Raw genomic sequence first — 22,964 nt, forward strand, 5'->3', positions numbered from 1 at the left:
TCCAACATACACAAGAAAGGATATCAATTTTTTTAAGCTAAAAGAGCTTTAATCCGTAGGAATCAATGAATGTGTTGTTTTAGCACAAAGTACCTGCTGCAAGTGATGTTTTCAATTCCTTACTTGCAAGTAAGGCCATCTGTCGATTCTTTCCCGCCGGGTAGGGGATGGGTCAATTCTTTCCCCGCAGGACAATGACGCATTGATTTCCAGCCACACAGCCTCGGTTTCTTTTGCTGATGTTGAAGATTTGACGCCCAAGGACGATGCGTGGAAAATACAGATGCACAGCAGCGATGGATCTGCACTGAATCAGGCAATGCATCAATTTTGCCAGTACTACTTCAATTTTTCAGCTGTGGTACAGGCACAGCATCGATTATTCTGCCGCAACTGCCGAGGTGCATAGATTTTTTTCTTTAGGTCACAAGTTTCCACTTCCGAGGGCCCAGGGACTAGATTTGGTACCATTTGGCAAGTCAGTACTCTCAACAGAAGAGCCCAGGCACTGGCAGATGAAGTCTTTGATGCCTCTTGGACTTCACAACAGGAGGCAAGCTCAGTTTAAGCCCTTGGAGAACATTGGAAATCAGGATGTAGAAAGCAAAGTCCAGTCCCAGAAGTAGCAGCAGCAGGCCAGCACAGCAAAGCAACAGCCAGAGTGGCAGATCCTCCTCAAGCATCAAGCTCTTCTCCCTGGCAGGATGACTCAGTCCAGAAGTGCTCTGATGTTATGGGGTCAGCAGTCCAATACTTATACTCATTTCTGCCTTTGAAGTAGGCAAACTCCAAAGGAAAGTCTTCGTAGTGCACAAGCCCTCCTTCTCCCTGTCCTGGCCCCAGACACAGTTTATGGGGTTGGAAACTGCTTTGTGTAAGGACAGGAATTGCCCTATTCACGTGCAAGTATCAGCTCCTCCCTCCTATCCAGCCCAGGAAGACCCATCATGATATGCAGGACACCCTTCAGCTCCCTTTGTGTGACTGTTAAGGATTGCTTTAAATCTCGGTTTTCGTCGCTCCACAACACTATTTCCTTCTGGATGAAATTGAGATGGGTAATGCAGTTGGACCCCTAATGAAGCCATGGTGTCCCTGTAAGCCCTTGAGGCAAAAGCAGGGCTCCAGTCAGAGTGGAAAGCTGCAACAGCATATGTGTCAATAGAGAATCGCAAATCTTTAATAGCAGTTTGAGCGTCAGCCGAGTGTTGTGGCCAAACCGATAGAAATCGGGAGCATGAGTCAACAGCGACTAGGATGTATTTGTATGCACTATCTGGTGTCAAGCGCCCACAATGGTCCAGGCACACACATTGTAAAGGTTTGTTGGAAATTAGGAGGGGTGTCTGAGGTGGATGTGTCATGGTGGACCCTTTTGTTTGCTGGCAGATGTCCCAACAAAGGACATACTGCTTGGTCTGGTTGTAGAGACCAGGCCACCAATAGTGTGATTGTAATATTGAAATTGTAGCCGCCACACCAGCATGAGCAGAAGCAACTCCCTCATGCGCTGCTTTTAATTATTCAGGTCTTAGGTCTTTATTGGGAATTACTCGAACTCCCACACCTGGTATTATTACTTGTGCATCAAACAAGCCTGCCATACTGTAGGTATATTTATCAGGATATGCTGTAGGTAAAGGTGTGCCGTCAGCCGAAGCTTTCACGGCTGCTAGTGTTTCATCATCCACTTTTAGTTTAGAATGAGTTACTGCAGCAACAGAAGCCAGGGCTACTTCTGATTTGGCTGCTTCATCAGCCAGAGTGTTGCCTTCAACATGTATTCCAACATGCTGATGTCCTAGTGTATGCACAACATTTACATTAGGTAGCATTTCTTTCCGCTCCGCTACTTTCCACCACAGAAGTCTGTGTTTAATGGTGTTGCCTTTTGAATCTCTGAACCCATTTTGGTGCCAATAATGCAGATATTCATTGAAGGACTGGACACAATAGTACGCACAATAGACAATTAAAGTAATCTGCTCAGGATCCGTATTTTGCAGTGCCATCACCAAAGCCTTAAGCTCTGCAAGTTGTGCAGTACAATCTCCTAGAGTCTGCGTGTAAGTATTTTGTGGATGGAACTTGCCATCCTTCATGTAATCACTCATGACTGCGCAAGCAGCAGAGTACTGATGTTTGGTGCCTATTGCTGGTTAGGCTGAACCATCAGTGTACAAGATTCTATTATATTGTTCGCTAGGCAATGTATTTGCTGGAACTGGGTACTCGAGTTCATATTGTAAAAATTCTTGCATCTGTAATTTGGAGTCAAAACATAATCAACATCAGTGGCTGTCAGAGACGTTGCCCATTGGATCCAAAGTAGATGTATTGCTTTAGAGTTTGGAATGCTTGCTTTGGGAACAGCCTCAGGGCTCGAATTGGGGATATGACAATGATGCGCTTCCCCTGGGCAAGAGGGCCCTCTTTAGGGAACGCCATCTGGACAGCAGTGGGGACTGTCTCATTGGGAGCAAGGCATTGTAGAAGTATGATTTGTATGGAATTGGGACGGTCTCACCCTCAGTGAATGTCACATAGGTGAAACCAATGGCTCCAGCAATTACTCTGATGACCACATTTTTTTATTGTTCCTTGTGTGCAAGTGTTTTGCTTCAAGCATGTCTTTTTGCAAAGCTTTAAGAATATGTTTATGTTTGACTGTCTAAAATGTACTAGTAAAATCAGGATGTATTAAGTCGTACAATGGTTTAATGCATTGTGCATAATCTGGAATATATGTTCTGCCAAAGTTTATAAAGCCCAACACTGACTGGAGCTTTTTAACTGTGTTTGGAGGTTGTAGTTGTGTGCATTTTTCTAAAAATTGGGGGCGCCAGGCTCCTGCCTTCATCCGACAATTTGTATCCCAGAAACAGGACACTAAGGAAGGCTATTTTTGAAGTTGAATTTATAGCCGATTTCGGCAAATCCTACAACAATGTGGACTACCCGTCTTACATGTTGCATGAGGTCGTCATCTGTGAGACAAATGTCATCCACATATGACAACGCCTCAGGGTGAACGTCCTGGGCTGTTCTCGTATCCCTGTGGAAGTCGGAAGAATTTTCTGAGAGCCAAGAGTGCTAAAACTTTTTAAGTCCCTACTTGCAGGCGCTACGTTTTGGCAGAAAAACCCGTTGGATATATCCAGGGTTGTCTTATATTTTTTGCACGCTATATTGTTCACAAGTGCTGTGTGCATTTTGTATGGCAAATGTTTTTGTGTGACTGTTAAAATGTCTATAGTCTAAGACTATTCTATATGCATGGTTGGGTTTAGCGACTGGAAATAATGGATTATTTAAGGATGAGTCCGAGGGTTCAGTGACACCCTGGTACTCCACTTGGGTGTGGATTTCCCTCACAGGTGCTTTTGCATCAGATTTTATTGGGTTTTGAGGTTCCGGTTGGGATTTTATTTGTATTACGTGGTAGGGGAAATCTTTGTCCCATCCTACGTGATAACCATATAATGCAGGTGCCTGTTCTACTGCCCAATCAATGGCATGAATTTCAATGAGCTTTCTTGGAACAAGGGGTGAGAAGGATTTTTCAATCACATACTCTCCATGAGGGAGATTGCGGATGAATTCTGACGGCCAATCTTTTTCAGCCAGAAAAATATAACTAAAAATGACGTGGTCCCAAAAGATCGCGTCTATCCTATGTTCAATGTCTCTTTCTAACTGAATAGTTACTCTATGCACCCTATTTGGTGTGGAGACACTCATGCCCACAGTCTCAAAATGTAAGAAGTCATGAGTTTCTTTCACCTCCAGATGCTCATGAAGATCCTGGCGCACTATTGTGTCCTCTGCTGCATTGTCGAGCAGTTCCAGTGCCCACTTCCTGTTCTTCAGTAAAGCCCTCTTCTTGAGTGGCATGTAGAATTGTAACTGCTGCCACCTTTTTTTCTAAATTGGGGTTTTTGTTGGGGAAGTTTCTCTTCTTTTTTAACTGAAACTTCAGAGTAGTGTTGTGAGTCCTTTCTCGGTTTCATGTACTCAGTTTGCTGCTCTGGCCACCCACTTCTCTCACTGCGTTTTTCCGGTGAGTCCTGGAAGGAACGAGATTGGCGTTTATCACTATATTGATATCTGTCAAGCATTTTTATATTATCCCTATTTCTCAGGTAATACCTATTTTATCTGTTCTCCGCACGCAGAGACTCTCCCCTTTCTTTTTTAGGTGTTTGTTGTTTTTTATCCCGGCGTTGTTTGGAACCTTCAGGCACTTGTTTGGTAGTATCTTTATTAGATCTGTCTTGAAATTGTGGTTTAATTGGTCTGGCCACCAGACTACCTCGACCAATACTAGAATGGGTCTCTGTGATAATCTTTGGTAGCTCATGTTCTTGATCCTGTGCAGGGACGCCCCTGAGCCGCATGTGCACTGCTATTGCAACTGTTTCCTCTTTAAGGTTACTTAATATGATTGAAGATACTGTGGCAAAATTGCTCATTAATTGCATGCCCAAATCCAGGGCCAGGGTAGCCCCATATTCATCTTGAATTTGTTTTAACACCTCCATAAGATTGCCAAGTGTTGGTGAACCGTGTGCGGTAGTATAAAGCATGCAAATACGGTGCCACATGTATTGCAGTTATCAACTGTGGGAACCATCCTGAATGGTAGCACATAGTGAGAATTCTATGTTTATCCTGAGGTACTGTATGGTGAAAAATTGCTACCAGCACATTTATTTTTTGAGCTAAGCAAAAAGGAATTTCCTCCTGCTTGGTGGGTACCTTACCCATGATCGAATGTACAGTGGCAGGGTTAATGTCTGGCGTAACTGCATGTTGTTGCACTGGGGCAGCACATGCTTGGCTTGTATTTAATGTTTGCATAACGAACTGTACTAGTAGTCTGTGTATTGTCGTGAGCTCTATATATAGGTGGCGAACCTCAGCTACTGCTAAGGTTGGTGCATCAGGGTGTAGTGTATATGTGGCCAATAAAGGCTAGGTCGGGCAATCGATGCTCAGAGGACCTAACCTAACAGGAAATATTGTATGTGGTAGGGTGCCATCAAGCCAGTTATTATGGTCTTGATAAGATAAAGGTATTTCTAAATATGCATATGCTCTGTATTGTGCAGGTATGTTTGTAGGTGTAAAGTGGTGAAATATATTTGTGTTCCCATCTACTGCTGGAAAAGTGACCCAAGAGTAAAAGATTTCTGTTCGATAGGCTGGATGAGCCTCAACAGCAAATGTAACTGGACCCCCCTGGGCCTTTAGGCCATTAGCCAATAAATGTGCAGTAAGGGGTGGCCGCATATTTACTGCAATTACTACCTGTTGTGGGTTCGCCATTTTAACGGTAGATGTATGTTCAGAGATAATGACACCAAGTGGGGATTGGTCCTTTTAAGGTTCAAGCTTGAACAACCTACAGCTCATGATAGGTACTACCTATTTAGCTGAGGAGGAAATCCTCAATATGACGGACGTCTCCGTATATTGTATTAAGGTGTCTTTTAGCCTTAAATGAGACAAAGATACTTGGGAGGATCCGAATATTAGTGCCTGACCAAATGTTGGTGGTGCCATGTCGCGTAGGCTCTCTATATGCTAATGAGGCTACTAGATTTGGGAGACAGGATCACATGGATTGTGTGTACTAAGTATGATTCCACACCACATGACGCCTATCGGCCTAATCCGGGTTCTCCGACTAACTAGCAGGGCCTCATCTCTGGCCGAGAAAGACTTCTCAGGGGAACTATGGCCGATCCCATCCCTTTCTCTCAGTTCTCACAACGTCCCATATAGGCAAAGACAACAGTGGCAGAATATAGTTCAATAAAGATTTATTGAAATAACTGCATCTTAGATAACAAGGCATGTACTGCAATAACTAGGATGATAAAACACAATAAAAACAAGCAGGTGACTATCAGGGTAAAACACAAGAATAGTCCTGCCATACTGTCTCTAGGAGAGGTATATATTTCTCCTACCTATACTATAGTTGAGCACAGCGTAAGAAGCCTAATCTGCCCTTCAGGTTTCCCCCCTGGGAGTACGTCATCCCTCGTACCTGGAGGAAGAAGCCTGTAGTCTAGAAAGACACCGTCCACAGGCGGATCAGGGGTCCCGCCATCTAAGCAAGTAGCTGCAGCAAAGCAATCAGCAGTCAGCACACAGTTATGGTCATCTGGCTGGATTCTCCCTCTAACATATCTAAGACAAAGGGATGTTTTATAATAAAACAGCGGAAATTCTAAGAAATAATCCCCATGTATGAGTGTGTTTTTTCTGTGAATGTTGGAGACACAGCTTATCACTTTTTTATTGGCAACCCTATCTGTCTGTAACCTAGGAGAAAACACAAAGTGAAATAAATGTCCTAATAGGAATGTGATGCTTTCCTAGGCGAAAGTACAATGAGATAAAAAAACATAAAACAGCACCGCAAATATGGCTACTGCTAGAAAAATAAAGCAATGCTGAATAAAATGTAACTGGATCAAAGTGCACAATAGCAGGCCTAGTATGCTAAAACAACGTGTCTAAAACATGGCTAAAATAGCTATACAACCACCTGTGTGACATCAGACAGGACTGATTAATTATTAACAGTTTTTTGGATTGGATAGTCAGGGAGTTGGTGCCCTCCTTGTTTCTCCTAGATGTGTAGTTAGTGGGACTGGAGTAGGTTACCTATGTTTGTATACATGATTAATCAATGTTATTGTAGCTGCTCTAATTTCTTGTATAAACTTGATGGTCATATAAAATTGACATCCATTTTATATCACGCCGTATGTGGATTTATTCAAATATAGAATTGGTCTATGTTTGGACTAGAACATTGAGGTCCACATTACAACACTGGCGGTTGGTGTTAAAGCAGCGGTAACACCGCCAACAGGCCGGCAGTAAAAAAAATGGGATTACGACCACGGCGGAAACCGCCAACATAGACAGCCACTTTAACACTCCGACTGCCAGGGCGGTAGCAACAAACACCGTGGTGGTCACCGCCAACAGACAGGCGGAAGACAATGTACCGCCCACCCTGTTATGAGAGGCTAATCCGCCAGCATTTCCGGGGCGGTACCAACGACATCAAAAGCATGGCGGAAACAGTACACTGAAGGGGAACCACTCACCTTCTGACACCCCACGAAGAACCAGGACGCCATGGAGCCCGAACTACAGGTCCTCCCCATGTTGGTGTATCTACTAATACACCAGAAAATAGAAAGGTCCTCTCCTGTTGATGGTCAGGTATCAAATGAGTGAATAGGTAGAAAAAGGCAGTGACGTCCGTAGCGGTGCGTACCGTCACCGCCAGCGTACATCGTCATTGGCTCCTGGAACCCATAGGGCCCAATGATAACCAATGCGGATTTGCGCAGCGGTCTTGGACCACCTACCGCAACGCTGCACAACGCCAGCGCAGTTACCTCATTTCCCCTTGTCCCTCCTCACAAGTCAGGCAGCCGCCATTTCAGGGGGGCACATGGCATGGCACCTAACTGCGTCACAGCACATATTGACACATATATTGACTCTCGATTTCACACACTGCTTCTGTAACATTAATTCAGACACAGTTGTGCAATCTATGTGGTAAATGGCCTTCTGCTCACCGTTCTCCTCCATAGGCTACACTTGCCGTGTACAGACCCCTGGTGGACCTGTCGATAATGGAAGACAGACACATTATAATCACATACAGACTTGATCGTGCCACAATCCAGGAACTGTGTGCCCAATTGGAGCCAGACCTGATGTCAGCTATCCGCCAGTCCACAGGTATCCCCCCTCTAGTGCAGGTCCTGTAAGTGCTCCATTTCCTGGCAAGTGGCTCCTTCTAAACTACAGCGGCCATGGCATCAGGGATGTCTCAGCCAATGTTCTCTGTTCTCTGTCTTGGACAGGGTGTTGCCTGCCCTGCTGAAACATACATACAGCTACATCGTGTTCCCCCAGGTGGAGGATTTGGCCACAGTGAAAGATGACTTCTATGCCCTAGGACATATCCCCAACATCAGTGGTGCCATTGATGGTAAACATGTGGCATTTGCGCCCCCCGCAGAAATGAACAGGTGTACAGGAATACAAAAAGCTATCGTCCGATAAATGTGTAAATGGCGTGTTTGGCTTACCAGTACATCTCCCATATGAATGCCAAATATCTTGGCTCTGTGCATGACGCCTATATCTTGCGAAATAGCAGCATCCGTTATGTGATGGGCCAACTCCAGAGGCACCAGGTGTGGCCAATAGGGGAGCCCAAGGTCCCCACACAGTATGAGTAGGTGTCTGGGTATGAGGTTGTCCCTAAGGGTTAGTGTGTGTCTCACAATTGTCCCTCAATATTTGCAGGTGACTATGGTTACCCCAGCCTGTGATGGCTACTGACCCCAGTGAGGAATCCCAGGACAAGGGCAGAGGAACGTTACAATGAGGCACATGAGCGAACTAGGAGGATTATTGAGAGGACATTCGGCCTCCTGAAAGCCAGATTCCGGTGCCTTCATCTGACAGGTGGCTCCCTGTACTACTCACCCAAGAAGGTGTGCCAGATTGTCATGGCATGCTGTACATTGCACAACCTGGCACTGATACACCAGGTGCCTTTTCTGCTGGAGGATGAGCCTGGTGATGGTCTTGTGGCAGCGGCGGAGCCGGTGGACAGTGAGGAAGAGGAGGCAGAGGAAGAAGATGTTGACAACAGAACAAACATTATCCTGCAGTACTTCCAGTGACACACAGGTAAGAGACTGTAACTCCTCTTCACATTTCAGTACACTTTAGGACATTGTACATGGCAGCCTCTTACCCTCTGTCTATGTACACTGCCTGTTCCTTTTTTCAGATCTGTGTGCCCCATTCTGGCTTCAGCTATGTGTACTGCTGCCCAACAACTTTCATACATTGATATGAGTAAATGAACATATACCTTGCAATGCTTTGCTAATGTTGTAGTAATACATTTGTGAATCATCAGACTGACTCCAGGTTGGTATTTGTCTCAAGGGTGTTTATTTAGGTGCTAATAAGTATAGGGGTATGTGCAAGGGGCTGGGGTGATGGTGGAGGAAAGTCCAGGGTAGAGTCCAGTCTCATGGCATCACAGGTGCATTGTCCAAGGGGGCATAGGAAGGGGAGCAATGGCAGTTCAAGTTGGACAGGGTAACAGAGTGGGACAGAAGGGTGACAGTCAGGAGGGTCCTATTTCCTGGTGGGGGTCTTGGCAATGTTCTCTGTCTTCTGCCTGGATTGCAGGGACCGTTTGCGGGGTGGTTCTCCTTCTGCAGGGGGTGGGGTGCTGATGGCCTGTTGGTCCTGTGGTGGGGCCTCCTGTCCACTAGCGCTGGCGGAGGTGGAAGGCTGTTCATCATTTTGGCTAGTGTCAGGGGCCTTTGTTGTGCCACTGCCTCCCTCATGGTCTTGCCCATATCAGCCAGCACCCCTGCTATGGTGACCAGGATGGTGTAGATTTTTGTGAGGTCATCCCTGATCTCCATGTAGTGTCCCTCCTGCAGCCGCTGGGTCTCCTGAAACTTGGCCAGTACCGTGCCCATGGTCTCCTGGGAATGGTGGTATGCTCCCATGATGTTTGAGAGTGCCTCGTGAAGGGTCGGTTCTCTGGGCCTGTCTTCCCCCTGTTGCACAGCAGTCCTCCCAGCTTCCCTTTTGTCCTGTGCCTCTGTCCCCTGAACCATGTGGTTGCCTGGGGTCCCTGTAGTGGTGGACACACTGCTGATTGACGTGTCCTGGGGACAGTGGCATGGGCCCGCTGGGTGGGTGCTGTGGTGGTGTTTCCTGAGGGGGGAGGCTCTGTGGTGGTTTGGGACTGTGGCAGGGTAACCGACTGTCCAGAGGTCCCAGATGGGCCAGGTTGGTCATCCTGATCCAGGCATGCAGAGCTGCTGTCGTCACTGTGGGCCTCTTCTGTGGGGGACTGGACATAGGTGACACCTCCTGTGTGGTGACATTGGATAGGGGTCCTGTTGGGATGCAAATGCATTGTTATTGTATCTGTGTGTGCCATCGTGTGCAATGGGTGTGTTTCCCTTATGAAATTGAGCTTTCCCTGACGCCTTGGCCTTGTGTGAGTGGTGATTTTGTGGGCTGGGCGAGTCTCTGTGACGGGCATGGGTTGTGATGGGTGTCCATGCATTGTTGTTGCATGCATGGCTTGGTATTGGGATGTGTGGGTTGTGATGGTGGGGTGGATGTGAGGTGATGGAGTGATGGGAGTGAGGATACGGGTAGGGGTATGTGATAGCATGCAGGTAGGGTGGGGGGATAAAGTAATAAAGTTTGCCTTACCAGAGTCCAGTCGTCCTGCTCCTCCTACGAGGCCCTCAGGATGCATGATTGCCAAGACTTGCTCCTCCCATGTTGTTAGTTGTGGGCCAGGAGGTGGGGGTCCACCGCCAGTCCTCTGTACTGCTATCTGGTGTCTTGATACCACGGAACGCACCTTCCCCCGTAGGTCATTCCACCTCTTCCTGATGTCATCCCTGGTTCTTGGATGCTGTCCCAAGGCGTTAATCCTGTCCACGACTCTCCGCCATAGCTCCATCTTCCTTGCAATGGATGTCTGCTGCACCTGTGATCCGAATAGCTGTGGCTCTACCTGGATGATTTCCTCCACCATGACCCTTAGCTCCTCCTCCTAAAACCTGGGGTGACTTTGAGGTGACATGATGTGGTGTGAGTGATATGTGTGAGGTGATGTATGGGGTGATGTGTTGGGATGTATAATGTGATGGGCGTGGATGGTGTATGAGTGATGGTGTTCTGTGCCTCTGATTGATTGTGTGTTCTTTGCTTGTCTCTTTGAGCTTGGTCTCTTTTTTGGTTGTAAGGGGTTGTGGGTAATGTGGGTGTGTGTTTTATAGTGTTGTGAGTGTGTGGGTATGGTGTGTGTATGTGTGTCAGGTGTGTGTATTTTGAATTGTCCAATGTGGTGGTGTTTTGTAAATGTGTGTGTATTTTGAACGCGGCGGTGTGTACCACCAATGGTTTACCGTGGTTCTAAGACCGCTGCGTTGATTTGTGGGTCATGATACTTTGAGCGTATTTCTGTTGGCGGGATGGTGTGAGTTTTGCTATCGCCAGTTTATCACTGACCTTTGGTCTGGCGGACTTGTGGCGGTATTGTGGTGCTATTCCCTATGTGGGTCATAATACCCGTAGTGGATTACTGCTGCGGTCACGGTATGTTGGCAGCCGTCAGCACGGCTGTAGGCGCCATTTACCGCCAGGGTTGTAATGAGGGCCTAAATGTTGATATTCATCTATACTGAGTTAATTACCAAAATGAGTCCTCCTTGAACATTTGTTATATTAGAACTTTAAGAAAGTGGGCATTTTCTTGCTTAGCCGTTCTGGGCCTCTCCCTGGCTGCTGAATACACGTATGGGTCATACTGACAGTAGTCAGATTGTTAAGTGCTCTCTAGACTCCATATAGGTGTGTGATCCAACTACGACTCATGCCTAATACTCTATCTGTTAAGGATTGCACATTTACAAAACACCACCACATTGGACAATTCAAAATACACACACCTGACACACATACACACACCATACCCACACACTCACAACACTATAAAACACACACCCATGTTACCCACAACCCCTTACAACCAAAAAAGAGACGAAGCACAAAGAGACAAGCAAAGAACACACAATCAATCAGAGGCACAGAACACCATCACTCATACACCATCCACGCACATCACATTATACATCCCAACACATCACCCCATACATCACCTCACACATATCACTCACACCACATCATGTCACCTCAAAGTCACCCCAGGTTTTAGGAGGAGGAGCTAAGGGTCATGGTGGAGGAAATCATCCAGGTAGAGCCACAGCTATTCGGATCACAGGTGCAGCAGACATCCATTGCAAGGAAGATGGAGCTATGGCGGAGAGTCGTGGACAGGGTTAACGCCTTGGGACAGCATCCAAGAACCAGGGATGACATCAGGAAGAGGTGGAATGACCTACGGGGGAAGGTGCGTTCCGTGGTATCAAGACACCAGATAGCAGTACAGAGGACTGGCGGTGGACCCCCACCTCCTGGCCCACAACTAACAACATGGGAGGAGCAAGTCTTGGCAATCATGCATCCTGAGGGCCTCGTAGGAGGAGCAGGACGACTGGACTCTGGTAAGGCAAACTTTATTACTTTATCCACCCACCCTACCTGCATGCTATCACATACCCCTACCCGTATCCTCACTCCCATCACTCCATCACCTCACATCCACCCCACCATCACAACCCATACATCTCAATACCAAGCCATGCATGCAACAAAAACGCATGGACACCCATCACAACCCATGCCCATCACAGAGACTCGCCCAGCCCACAAAATCACCACTCACACAAGGCCAAGGCGTCAGGGAAAGCTTAATTCCATAAGGGAAACACACCCATTGCACACGATGGCACACACAGATACAATAACAATGCATTTGCATCCCAACAGGACCCCTACCCAATGTCACCGCACAGGAGGTGTCACCTATGTCCAGTCCCCCACAGAAGAGGCCCACAGTGACGACAGCAGCTCTGCATGCCTGGATCAGGATGACCAACCTGGCCCATCTGGGACCTCTGGACAGTCGGTTACCCTGCCACAGTCCCAAACCACCACAGAGCCTCCCCCCCTCAGGAAACACCACCACAGCACCCAACCAGCGGGCCCATGCCACTGTCCCCAGGACACGTCAATCAGCAGTGTGTCCACCACTACAGGGACCCCAGGCAACCACATGGTTCAGGGGACAGAGGCACAGGACAAAAGGGAAGCTGGGAGGACTGCTGTGCAACAGGGGGAAGACAGCCCCAGAGAACCGACCCTTCACGAGGCATTCTCAAACATCATGGGAGCATACCACCATTCCCAGGAGACCATGGGCACGGTACTGGCCAAGTTTCAGGAGACCCAGCGGCTGCAGGAGGGACACTACATGGAGATCAGGGATGACCTCACAAAAATCTACACCATCCTGGTCACCATAGCAGGGGTGCTGGCTGATATGGGCAAGACCATGAGGGAGGCAGTGGCACAACAAAGGCCCCTGACACTAGCCAAAATGATGAACAGCCTTCCACCTCCGCCAGCGCTAGTGGACAGGAGGCCCCACCACAGGACCAACAGGCCATCAGCACCCCACCCCCTGCAGAAGGAGAACCACCCCGCAAACGGTCCCTGCAATCCAGGCAGAAGACAGAGAACATTGCCAAGACCCCCACCAGGAAATAGGACCCTCCTGACTGTCACCCTTCTGTCCCACTCTGTTACCCTGTCCAACTTGAACTGCCATTGCTCCCCTTCCTATGCCCCCTTGGACAATGCACCTGTGATGCCATGAGACTGGACTCTACCCTGGACTTTCCTCCACCATCACCCCAGCCCCTTGCACATACCCCTATACTTATTAGCACCTAAATAAACACCCTTGAGACAAATACCAACCTGGAGTCAGTCTGATGATTCACAAATGTATTACTACAACATTAGCAAAGCATTGCAAGGTATATGTTCATTTACTCATACCAATGTATGAAAGTTGTTGGGCAGCAGTACACATAGCTGAAGCCAGAATGGGGCACACAGATCTGAAAAAAGGAACAGGCAGTGTACATAGACAGAGGGTAAGAGGCTGCCATGTACACTGTCCTAAAGTGTACTGAAATGTGAAGAGGAGTTACAGCCTCTTACCTGTGTGTCACTGGAAGTACTGCAGGATAATGTTTGTTCTGTTGTCAACATCTTCTTCCTCTGCCTCCTCTTCCTCACTGTCCACCGGCTCCGCCGCTGCCACAAGACCATCACCAGGCTCATCCTCCAGCAGAAAAGGCACCTGGTGTATCAGTGCCAGGTTGTGCAATGTACAGCATGCCACGACAATCTGGCACACCTTCTTGGGTGAGTAGTACAGGGAGCCACCTGTCAGATGAAGGCACCGGAATCTGGCTTTCAGGAGGCCAAATGTCCTCTCAATAATCCTCCTAGTTCGCCCATGTGCCTCATTGTAACGTTCCTCTACCCTTGTCCGGGGATTCCTCACTGGGGTCAGTAGCCATCACAGGCTGGGGTAACCATAGTCACCTGCAAATATTGAGGGACAATTGTGAGACACACACTAACCCTTAGGGACAACCTCATACCCAGACACCTACTCATACTGTGTGGGGACCTTGGGCTCCCCTATTGGCCACACCTGGTGCCTCTGGAATTGGCCCATCACATAACGGATGCTGCTATTTCGCAAGATATAGGCGTCATGCACAGAGCCAAGATATTTGGCATTCATATGGGAGATGTACTGGTAAGCCAAACACGCCATTTACACATTTATCGGACGATAGCTTTTTGTATTCCTGTACACCTGTTCATTTCTGCGGGGGGCGCAAATGCCACATGTTTACCATCAATGGCACCAATGATGTTGGGGATATGTCCTAGGGCATAGAAGTCATCTTTCACTGTGGCCAAATCCTCCACCTGGGGGAACACGATGTAGCTGTATGTATGTTTCAGCAGGGCAGGCAACACCCTGTCCAAGACAGAGAACAGAGAACATTGGCTGAGACATCCCTGATGCCATGGCCGCTGTAGTTTAGAAGGAGCCACTTGCCAGGAAATGGAGCACTTACAGGACCTGCACTAGAGGGGGGATACCTGTGGACTGGCGGATAGCTGACATCAGGTCTGGCTCCAATTGGGCACACAGTTCCTGGATTGTGGCACGATCAAGTCTGTATGTGATTATAATGTGTCTGTCCTCCATTATCGACAGGTCCACCAGGGGTCTGTACACGGCAATTGTAGCCTATGGAGGAGAACGGTGAGCAGAAGGCCATTTACCACATAGATTGCACAACTGTGTCTGAATTAATGTTACAGAAGCAGTGTGTGAAATCGAGAGTCAATATATGTGTCAATATGTGCTGTGACGCAGTTAGGTGCCATGCCATGTGCCCCCCTGAAATGGCGGCTGCCTGACTTGTGAGGAGGGACAAGGGGAAATGAGGTAACTGCGCTAGCATTGTGCAGCGTTGCGGTAGGTGGTCCAAGACCGCTGCGCAAATCCGCATTGGTTATCATTGGGCCCTATGGGTTCCAGGAGCCAATGACGATGTACGCTGGCGGTGACGGTACGCACCGCTACGGACGTCACCGCCATTTTCTACCTATTCACTCACTTGATACCTGACCATCAACAGGAGAGGACCTTTCTATTTTCTGGTGTATTAGTAGATACACCAACATGGGGAGGACCTGTAGTTCGGGCTCCATTGCGTCCTGGTTCTTCGTGGGGTGTCAGAAGGTGAGTGGTTCCCCTTCAGTGTACTGTTTCCGCCATGCTTTTGATGTCGTTGGTACCGCCCCGGAAAAACTGGCGGATTACCCTCTCATAACAGGGTGGGCGGTACATTGTCTTCCGCCTGTCTGTTGGCGGTGACCACCACGGTGTTTGTTGCTACCGCCCTGGCAGTCGGAGTGTTAAAGTGGCTGTCTATGTTGGCGGTTTCCGCCGTGGTCGTAATCCCATTTTTTTTACTGCCGGCCTGTTGGCGGTGTTACCGCTGCTTTAACACCAACCGCCAGTGTTGTAATGTGGACCTCAATGTTCTAGTCCAAACATAGACCAATTCTATATTTGAATAAATCCACATACGGCGTGATATAAAATGGATGTCAATTTTATATGACCATCAAGTTTATACAAGAAATTAGAGCAGCTACAATAACATTGATTAATCATGTATACAAACATAGGTAACCTACTCCAGTCCCACTAACTCCACATCTAGGAGAAACAAGGAGGGCACCAACTCCCTGACTATCCAATACAAAAAACAGTTAATAATTAGTGAGTCCTGTCTGATGTCACACAGGTGGTTGTATAGCTATTTTAGCCATGTTTTAGACACATTGTTTTAGCATACTAGGCCTGCTATTGTGCACTTTGATCCAGTTACATTTTATTCAGCATTGCTTTATTTTTCTAGCAGTAGCCATATTTGCGGTGCTGTTTTATGTTTGTTTATCTCATTGTACTTTCGCCTAGGAAAGCATCACATTCCTATTAGGACATTGATTTCACTTTGTGTTTTCTCCTAGGTTACAGACAGATAGGGTTGCCAATAAAAAAGTGGTAAGCTGTGTCTCCAACATTCACAGAAAAAACACACTCATACATGGGGATTATTTCTTAGAATTTCCGCTGTTTTATTATAAAACATCCCTTTGTCTTAGATATGTTAGAGGGAGAATCCAGCCAGATGACCATAACTGTGTGCTGACTGCTGATTGCTTTGCTGCAGCTACTTGCTTAGATGGCGGGACCCCTGATCCGCCTGTGGACGGTGTCTTTCTAGACTACAGGCTTCTTCCTCCAGGTACGAGGGATGACGTACTCCCATGGGGGAAACCTGAAGGGCAGATTAGGCTTCTTACGCTGTGCTCAACTATAGTATAGGTAGGAGAAATATATACCTCTCCTAGAGACAGTATGGTAGGACTATTCTTGTGTTTTACCCCGATAGTCACCTGCTTGTTTTTATTGTGTTTTATCATCCTAGTTATTGCAGTACATGCCTTGTTATCTAAGATGCAGTTATTTCAATAAATCTTTATTGAACTATACTGTATTCTGCCACTGTTGTCTTTGCCTATATGGGACGTTGTGAGAACTGAGAGAAAGGGATGGGATCGGCCATAGTTCCCCTGAGAAGTCTTTCTCGGCCAGAGATGAGGCACTGCTAGTTAGTCGGAGAACCCGGATTAGGCCGATAGGCGTCATGTGGTGTGGAATCATACTTGGTACACACAATCCATGTGATCCTGTCTCCCAAATCTAGTAGCCTCATTAGCATATAGAGAGCCTACGCGACATGGCACCACCAACATTTGGTCAGGCACTAATATTCGGATCCTCCCAAGTATCTTTGTCTTATTTAAGGCTAAAAGACACCTTAATACAATATACGGGGACGTCCGTCATATTGAGGATTTCCTCCTCAGCTAAATAGGTAGTACCTATCATGAGCTGTAGGTTGTTCAAGCTTGAACCTTAAAAGGACCAATCCCCACTTGGTGTCATTATCTCTGAACATACATCTACCGTTAAAATGGCGAACCTACAACAGGTAGTAATTGCAGTAAATATGCGGCCACCCCTTACTGCACATTTATTGGCTAATGGCCTAAAGGCCCAGGGGGGTCCAGTTACATTTGCTGTTGAGGCTCATCCAGCCTATTGAACAGAAATCTTTTACTCTTGGGTCACTTTTCCAGCAGTAGATGGGAACACAAATATATTTCACCACTTTACACCTACAAACATACCTGCACAATACAGAGCATATGCATATTTAGAAATACCTTTATCTTATCAAGACCATAATAACTGGCTTGATGGCACCCTACCACATACAATATTTCCTGTTAGGTTAGGTCCTCTGAGCATCGATTGCCCGACCTAGCCTTTATTGGCCACATATACACTACACCCTGATGCACCAACCTTAGCAGTAGCTGAGGTTCGCCACCTATATATAGAGCTCACGACAATACACAGACTACTAGTACAGTTTGTTACGAAAACATTAAATACAAGCCAAGCATGTGCTGCCCCAGTGCAACAACATGCAGTTACGCCAGACATTAACCCTGCCACTGTACATTCGATCATGGGTAAGGTACCCAACAAGCAGGAGGAAATTCCTTTTTGCTTAGCTCAAAAAAGAAATGTGCTGGAAGCAATTTTTCACCATACAGGACCTCAGGATCAACATAGAATTCTCACTATGTGCTTACCATTCAGGATGGTTCCCACAGTTGATAACTGCAATACATGTGGCACCGTATTTGCATGCTTTATACTACCGCACACGGTTCACCAACACTTGGCAATCTTATGGAGGTGTTAAAACAAATTCAAGATGAATATGGGGCTACCCTGGCCCTGGATTTGGGCATGCAATTAATGGGCAATTTTGCCACAGTATCTTCAATCATATTAAGTAACCTTAAAGAGGAAACGGTTGCAATAGCAGTGCACATGCGGCTCAGGGGCGTCCCTGCACAGGATCAAGAACATGAGCTACCAAAGATTATCACAGAGACCCATTCTAGTATTGGTCGAGGTAGTCTGGTGGCCAGACCAATTAAACCACAATTTCAAGACAGATCTAATAAAGATACTACCAAACAAGTGCCTGAAGGTTCCAAACAACGCCGGGATAAAAAACAACAAACACCTAAAAAAGAAAGGGGAGAGTCTCTGCGTGCGGAGAACCGATAAAATAGGTATTACCTGAGAAATAGGGATAATATAAAAATGCTTGACAGATATCAATATAGTGATAAACGCCAATCTCGTTCCTTCCAGGACTCACCGGAAAAACACAGTGAGAGAAGCGGGTGGCCAGAGCAGCAAACTGAGTACATGAAACCGAGAAAGGACTCACAACACTAGTCTGAAGTTTCAGTTAAAAAAGAAGAGAAACTTCCCCAACAAAAACCCCAATTTAGAAAAAAAGGTGGCAGCAGTTACAATTCTACATGCCACTCAAGAAGAGGGCTTTACTGAAGAACAGGAAGTGGGCACTGGAACTGCTCGACAATGCAGCAGAGGTCACAATAGTGCGCGAGGATCTTCAAGAGCATCTGGAGGTGAAAGAAACTCATGACTTCTTACATTTTGAGAGTGTGGGCATGAGTGTCTCCACACCAAATAGGGTGCATAGAGTAACTATTCAGTTAGAAAGAGACATTGAACATAGGATAGACGCGATCTTTTGGGACCACGTCATTTTTAGTTATGATATTTTTCTGGCTGAAAAAGATTGGCCGTCAGAATTCATCCACAATCTCCCTCATGGAGAGTATGTGATTGAAAAATCCTTCTCACCCCTTGTTCCAAGAAAGCTCATTGAAATTCATGCCATTGATTGGGCAGTAGAACAGGCACCTGCATTATATGGTTATCACGTAGGATGGGACAAAGATTTCCCCTACCACGTAATACAAATAAAATCCCAACCGGAACCTCAAAACCCAATAAAATCTGATGCAAAAGCACCTGTGAGGGAAATCCACACCCAAGTGGAGTACCAGGGTGTCACTGAACCCTCGGACTCATCCTTAAATAATCCATTATTTCCAGTCGCTAAACCCAACCATGCATATAGAATAGTCTTAGACTATAGACATTTTAACAGTCACACAAAAACATTTGCCATACAAAATGCACACAGCACTTGTGAACAATATAGCGTGCAAAAAATATAAGACAACCCTGGATATATCCAACGGGTTTTCCTGCCAAAACGTAGCGCCTGCAAGTAGGGACTTAAAAAGTTTTAGCACTCTTGGCTCTCAGAAAATTCTTCCGACTTCCACAGGGATACAAGAACAGCCCAGGACGTTCACCCTGAGGCGTTGTCATATGTGGATGACATTTGTCTCACAGATGACGACCTCATGCAACATGTAAGATGGGTAGTCCACATTGTTGTAGGATTTGCCGAAATCGTCTATAAATTCAACTTCAAAAATAGCCTTCCTTAGTGTCCTGTTTCTGGGATACAAATTGTCGGATGAAGGCAGGAGCCTGGTGCCCCAATTTTTAGAAAAATGCACACAACTACAACCTCCAAACACAGTTAAAAAGCTCCAGTCAGTGTTGGGCTTTATAAACTTTGGCAGAACATATATTCCAGATTATGCACAATGCATTAAACCATTGTACGACTTAATACATCCTGATTTTACTAGTACATTTTAGACAGTCAAATATAAACATATTCTTAAAGCTTTGCAAAAAGACATGCTTGAAGCAAAACACTTGCACACAAGGAACAATAAAAAAATGTGGTCATCAGAGTAATTGCTGGAGCCATTGGTTTCACCTATGTGACATTCACTGAGGGTGAGACCGTCCCAATTCCATACAAATCATCCATCTACAATGCCTTGCTCCCAATGAGACAGTCCCCACTGCTGTCCAGATGGCGTTCCCTAAAGAGGGCCCTCTTGCCCAGGGGAAGCGCATCATTGTCATATCCCCAATTCGAGCCCTGAGGCTGTTCCCAAAGCAAGCATTCCAAACTCTAAAGCAATACATCTACTTTGGATCCAATGGGCAACGTCTCTGACAGCCACTGATGTTGATTATGTTTTGACTCCAAATTACAGATGCAAGAATTTTTACAATATGAACTTGAGTACCCAGTTCCAGCAAATACATTGCCTAGCGAACAATATAATAGAATCTTGTACACTGATGGTTCGGCCTAACCAGCAATAGGCACCAAACATCAGTACTCTGCTGGTTGCGCAGTCATGAGTGATTACATGAAGGATGGCAAGTTCCATCCACAAAATACTTACACGCAGACTCTAGGAGATTGTACTGCACAACTTGCAGAGCTTAAGGCTTTGGTGATGGCACTGCAAAATACGGATCCTGAGCAGATTACTTTAATTGTCTATTGTGCGTACTATTGTGTCCAGTCCTTCAATGAATATCTGCATTATTGGCGCCAAAATGGTTCAGAGATTCAAAAGGCAACACCATTAAACACAGACTTCTGTGGGGGAAAGTAGCGGAGCGGAAAGAAATGCTACCTAATGTAAATGTTGTGCATACACTAGGACATCAGCATGTTGGAATACACGTTGAAGGCAACACTCTGGCTGATGAAGCAGCCAAATCAGAAGTAGCCCTGGCTTCTGTTGCTGCAGTAACTCATTCTAAACTAAAAGTGGATGATGAAACACTAGCAGCCGTGAAAGCTTCGGCTGACGGCACACCTTTACCTAAAGCGCATCCTGATAAATATACCTACAGTATGGCAGGCTTGTTTGATGCACAAGTAATAATACCAGGTGTGGGAGTTCGAGTAATTCCCAGTAAAGACCTAAGACCTGAATTAATAAAAGCAGCGCATGAGGGAGTTGCTTCTGCTCATGCTGGTGTGGCGGCTACAATTTCAATATTACAATCACACTATTGGTGGCCTGGTCTCTACAAACAGACCAAGCAGTATGTCCTTTGTTGGGACATCTGCCAGCAAACAAAAGGGTCCACCATGACACATCCACCTCAGACACCCCTCCTAATTTCCAACAAACCTTTACAATGTGTGTGCCTAGACCATTGTGGGCGCTTGACACCAGATAGTGCATACAAATACATCCTAGTCGCTGTTGACTCATGCTCCCGATTTCTATCGGTTTGGCCACAACACTCGGCTGACGCTCAAACTGCTATTAAAGATTTGCGATTCTCTATCGACACATATGCTGTTGCAGCTTTCCACTCTGACTGGGGCCCTGCTTTTGCCTCAAGGGCTTACAGGGACACCATGGCTTCATTAGGGGTCCAACTGCATTACCCATCTCAATTTCATCCAGAGGGAAATAGTGTTGTGGAGCGACGAAGATTTAAAGCAATCCTTAACAGATAGAGTATTAGGCATGAGTCGTAGTTGGATCACACACCTATATGGAGTCTAGAGAGCACTTAACAATCTGCCCACAAGATCCCTGGTGGGGCGTACATCCTACAAATGCCTCTTTGGAACTCAAATGTATGTTTCAGATCATGATGGTCCTGGGCTGGAGATGGCGGACACACCTTTTGGCATAAATGAACATGTCACTGTCTTGCAGGACTTACAACAGTTCTGTGATGACAACGCATCTGCCAATGCTGCCTCCTTTGGAATCAGGGATGTACTAGTAACATCTACTCCCTGGATTCCGAAAGTTGGGGATCTAGTATGAGAAAAGATTGCTGTGAGAAAGGAGTTTGGTCCTTCTTATTGTGCACAGGTTCCAGTCCTGGGAATACATGGTAGCAAAAACTGTGATACCACCACCGTTACCTGACTCTAAAGAAAATGTATTTGTCTCCATTGACAATGTCAAGCTACACCATGTGGCCGATCCTGCACAGCAGACCTAGAGGACTCCTGAGTAGTGTCTGAATCCCTCCCACTACAGATCAGGATATTCCCCTACAAGTCTTCAACAGCAACAGGATTAGGCCAACAGGCGTCATGTGGTGTGGAATCATACTTATTACCCACAATCTATGTGATCCTGTCTCCCAAATCCAGTAGCATCATTAGCATAATGAGAACCTACGCAACAAGGTAATCAGAATCCACCATGAAATATTCCAGCAGAAATGGGATGAATTTTGTCATGAGGGTCTGGGGTCGACCTTTCGCTCTCCCGTAGCTCAAACAGTCCCTGAGACTATCCTCAGAACAACTCAAAGGCATGTCTTTGTAGGGCACAAGACCCTACCCCTCCCTGTCCTGGCCCCAGATACACTGTAAGGACAAGCACATCACTATTCAGGTGCAACTGTCAGCTCCTCCCTCCTCTCTACCCAGTAAGACCCATCAGGATATGCAGGACACACTTCGGCTCCCTTTGTGTGACTGTCTAGAGTGAATTCACAAACAGCCCAACTGTCAGTCTGACACAGATGTGTATTCAGCAGCCAGGTAGAGGTCCAGAATGGTTAAGCAAGAACATGCCCACTTTCTAAAAGTGGCATTGTCAAACTTACAATCTAAAAAACAACTTTACCAAAAAATGTACTTTTAAAATGTGAGTTCAGCTACCCCAAACGCCAAATCTCTATCTGCTCCCAATGGAAAACTGTACTTAAAAGATATTTCAGGGCAATCTCAATGTTAACCTATGGGAGAGATGGGCCTTGCAATAGTGAAAACTGAATTTAGCAGTATTTCACTATTAGGACATGTAAAACACAGTGGTACATGTCCTACCTTGGACATACACTGCATCCTGCCCATGGGGCTGCCTTGGGCCTACTTTAGGGGTAGCTTACATGTAAAAAAAGGGAAGGTTTGGGCCTGGCAAGTGGGAACAAGTGCCAGGTAAAACTGGCAGTTCAAAAT

Source organism: Pleurodeles waltl, chromosome 6 (genome assembly GCF_031143425.1).
Source record: "Pleurodeles waltl isolate 20211129_DDA chromosome 6, aPleWal1.hap1.20221129, whole genome shotgun sequence".
NCBI lineage: Eukaryota > Metazoa > Chordata > Amphibia > Caudata > Salamandridae > Pleurodeles > Pleurodeles waltl.